A 4,656-nucleotide genomic window follows, 5' to 3' on the forward strand; every position below is an offset into this window, starting at 1 on the left:
AGAGAAAACGAGTACTTAAAAGAAAAATTAAAAAGAATTGAGGGGGAGAAGATGGAATTGGAGTTGCATGTTGCCGATGTCGTCGATGATCACAAGATCAAGATGGAGAAAATGCGCTTGAAGATTAGAATGATTAGAAAATATGCCATCGATAGTGAGGCTTGGTATCATTATGCTGTTGGATCCATTGTTACCTTAGTTGCGATCTTGATCGTATTTGTTGTTGCATTTAAATGCTTTAGCTAGAGAGTTATTTGTTTGTTGCATTTAAGTGTTGTATGAACTTTATGTATGAACTTGTATTAATTTGGTCTATTCGGTGTTGTGTAATGAAGATGAGCCGGCAATGGATGTACGATGACCGATGCTCTCCCCAGTTCGTTGAGGGCGTGCATACTTTTCTGCTTGCGGCTGAGGCAAACAAGCGGGCGGATGGTTTTATGCCTTATCCATGTGCTCGCTGTAAGAATGGTCACAATTACTCTACGTCAAGAACCATTCACGTCCACCTGTTTAAGTCCGGTTTCATGCCGCATTATGATGTATGGACCAAGCACGGAGAAAGAGGGGTTATGATGGAAGACAATGAAGAAGAAGAGGACGACGACAGCTATCCTGGCCATGGGTTCCCTGAATACGATGATACAACAATGGGGAAAGAAGCTGAGCCGGTAATGCGGGAAGAAGCTGAGCTGGCAATGCGGGAAGAAGCTGAAGAAGAGGCATCAGATGAGCCCGTTGATGATCTAGGTCGGGCCATTGCCGATGCAAAGAGAAATTGCGCAAGTGATTTGGAGAAGAAGAAGTTGCAGCGCATGTTAGAGGATCACAAAAAATTGTTGTACCCAAATTGTGTAGGTGACAAGAAAAAGCTGGGCACCACACTGGAATTGCTGCAATGGAAGGCAGAGAATGGTGTATCTGATAAGGGATTTGGAAAGTTGCTGGTAATGATAAAGGATATGCTTCCAAAGGACAACGAATTGCCCGAGAGTACGTACGAAGCAAAGAAGGTTGTCTGCCCTCTAGGGTTAGAGGTGCAGAAGATACATGCATGCCCTAATGATTGCATCCTCTACCGCGGTGAGTACGAGAATTTGAACGCTTGCCCGGTATGTGGTGCATTGCGCTATAAGATCAGCCGCGATGACCCTGGTGATGTCGAGGGTGAGCGCCCCAGGAAGAAGATTCCTGCCAAGGTGATGTGGTATGATCCTATAATACCACAGTTGAAACGTTTGTTCCAAAACAAAGAGCATGCCAAGGCGATGCGATGGCACAGAGAAGACCATAAGAAAGACGGAAAGTTGAGAGTACCCGCTGACGGGTCGCAGTGTAGAAAAATCGAAAGAAAGTATGGGAAGGAGTTTGTAGATGACGCAAGGAGCGTATGGTTTGGTCTAAGCGCAGATGGCATTAATCCTTTTGGGTAGCAGAGCAGCAACCATAGCACCTGGCCTGTGACTCTATGTTTGTATAACCTTTCTCCTTGGTTGTGCATGAAGCGGAAGTTCATTATGATGCCAGTGCTCATCCAAGGCCCTAAGCAACCCGGCAACGACATTGATGTGTACCTAAGACCATTAGTTGAAGAACTCTTACAACTGTGGAATGGAACAGGTGTACGTGCGTGGGATGAGCACATGGGGGAAGAATTTGACCTAAAGGCGTTGCTGTCCGTGACCATCAATGATTGGCCTGCTCTCAGTAACCTTTCAGGACAGACAAACAAGGGATAACGCGTATGCACGCACTGTTTGGACGATACCGACAGTATATATTTGGCTAATTGTAAGAAGAATGTGTACCTGGGACATCGTCGATTTCTTCCGAGCAGGCATCCCGTAAGAAAGAAAGGCAAGCATTTCAAAGGTGAGGCGGATCACCGGACGAAGCCTCGCCACCATACTGGTGTTGATGTACATGATATGGTCAAGAATTTGAAGGTGGCCTTTGGAAAGGGTCCTGGTGGACAACCTGTTCCGAATGATGCTGACGGACGCGCACCCATGTGGAAGAAGAAATCTATATTTTGGGACCTGCCCTATTGGAGAGACCTAGAGGTCCGCTCCGCAATCGACGTGATGCACGTGACGAAGAATCTTTGTGTGACCCTGCTTGGCTTCTTGGGCGTGTATGGGAAGACAAATATACACCTGAGGCACGAGAGGACCAGCAACGTATGCACGGAAAAGACGGCATACATCAGGGTCATGCAAGCTACGCTCTTACCAAAGAAGAGAAGGAAATCTTCTTTGAATGCCTGCTCAGTATTAAGGTACCGTCTGGCTTCTCGTCGAATATAAAGGGAATAATAAACATGGCAGAGAAAAAATTCCAGAACCTAAAGTCTCATGACTGCCACGTGATTATGACGCAACTGCTTCCAGTTGCATTGAGGGGGCTTCTACCGGAAAACGTTCGATTAGCCATTGTGAAGCTATGTTCATTTCTCAATGCAATCTCTCAAAAGGTAATCGATCCAGAAATCATACCAAGGTTAGAGAATGATTTGGTGCAATGTCTTGTCAGTTTCGAGTTGGTGTTCCCACCATCCTTCTTCAACATCATGACGCACGTCCTAGTTCACCTATGCGAAGAGATTAACGTTTTGGGTCCTGTATTTTTACACAATATGTTCCCCTTTGAGAGGTTCATGGGAGTCTTAAAGAAATATATTCATAACCGTGCTAGGCCAGAAGGAAGCATCTCCAAGGGCCGGAAATGAGGAGGTCATTGAGTTTTGTATTGACTTTATTCCGGACCTTAAGCCGATTGGTGTTCCTGAATCGCGGCATAAGGGCAGACTGGATGGAAAAGGCACGCTAGGAGGGAAACAAATAATATGTATGGACGGATATTCTCTCACTGAAGCACACTACATAGTTCTACAGAATTCCGCCTTGGTGGCTCCGTATATGGATGAACACAAGAATTTGCTATGCTCCAAACACCCGGAGCGGTCTGATGACTGGGTTACACGTGAACAAACCAGGAGTTTCGCTAGCTGGTTGCAGACACGTACCATGCATGACACCTCTATTGAAGATGACCCGTACTTGCTGTCCCAGTTACCATCTTCGAATATAATGACTTTCAAAGGGTACGAGATAAATGGTAATACATTTTATACGATCGCCCAAGATAAGAAGAGCACCAACCAAAACAGTGGTGTCCGCTTTGATGCAGAAACCAAGACGGGAAAAGAAACATATTATGGTTATATACAGGACATATGAGAATTTGACTATCGACGTGGTTTGAAGGTCCCTTTGTTTCGGTGCAACTGGGTCAATATGACACGAGGCGGGGTAACGGAAGACCCGCAGTACGGAATGACAACAGTGGATCTCAACAATCTTGCGTATGCAGACGAACCATTTGTCCTAGCCAATGATGTGGCACAGGTTTTCTATGTGAAGGACATGTCTACCAAGCCAAGAAAAAGAAAAGATAAGGAAGCGAATGCATCGTACGATGAGCCAAAGCGGCACATAGTTCTTTCTGGGAAGAAAAACATCGTGGGAGTGGATGACAAGACAGACAAGTCAGAAGATTATGAAAAGTTTGATGAAATTGCTCCATTCACAGTGAATATTGACCCGAGCATCCCGTTAAATGATGAAGATTTTCCATGGTTACGACGCAAAGGGACACACGCGAAGAAAAAGTTTCACACCCAAAGATCTGGGATGTGATCGGCTTCACTATCATCACTTTCTTCTGTGTTTCACACCCAGAAGGGAATCTCTGTAATAGTTAGGGTAGTTAATTATGTGTTTTGGCATTTGAAATGCGAAGAAATTTTATGTGCAAACAAATTCCTTCATGCCTTTACTGATTTTTAAAGTTAAGTTATTCGCAAACTAGTGATTCACACTAATTTCAAATAATTCAAAATTTAAACTATTCAAATTTGAAAACTACGGGCACTAACAGAAAGTTTGTAATTTTTTTACCTAAAGCAAAAATATTCACAAAGAAACTCTAAATACACAAAAAAACAACTAAAAAATAAATAAAGCAAAAAAAATAAAAAAAGCCCGCCTACTAGGCCAAAGCGGCCAGCATACGACTAGAAACCCAACCTGTTGTCGGGCCAGGATACAGGACCGCAAAGGCCCAGTAGGCCAACAGGGCAACACAGAACATGTAGGCCCAGTAGGCCTGCTTTGAAGAGGAGCTCAAGAGAGCTACCGCACGGGGGTTTATAAACCAGTGCGGTCGCCCCTCGGCTAGCGAGGTGGGACTAAACTTGCCGCACCGCATCTGCGCCAGCGCACCCCCTTTAGTACTGGGTCGTGGCACCAACCGGTACTAAAGGGGGGGGGGGGCTTTAGTACCGGTTGGAGCCACCACCCGGTACTAAAGGGGGTCGCTTCCCGCCGCTTGGCCTGGCCAAAACAGGCCTTTAGTACCGGTTGGTGGCTCCAACCGGTACTAAAGGCCCCTCCTATATAAACAACACTTACGAAAATTTCAGTTTCTCATCTGCTTCTTCTCTCTGCACCGTCGCCCGCCGCGCCCCCCGTACGTCTCCATCCCTCGTCGCCGCCCCGTCCCCGTCGTCGCCACCCCGTCATCCCCGTCCCCGTCGTCCCCGTCGTCACCGCCGCCCTGTCCTGGCCCATCCCGCGTCGTCGCCGCCCCGTACGT

This window comes from Triticum dicoccoides, chromosome 7A (genome assembly GCF_002162155.2).
Source record: "Triticum dicoccoides isolate Atlit2015 ecotype Zavitan chromosome 7A, WEW_v2.0, whole genome shotgun sequence".
NCBI classification, from domain to species: domain Eukaryota; kingdom Viridiplantae; phylum Streptophyta; class Magnoliopsida; order Poales; family Poaceae; genus Triticum; species Triticum dicoccoides.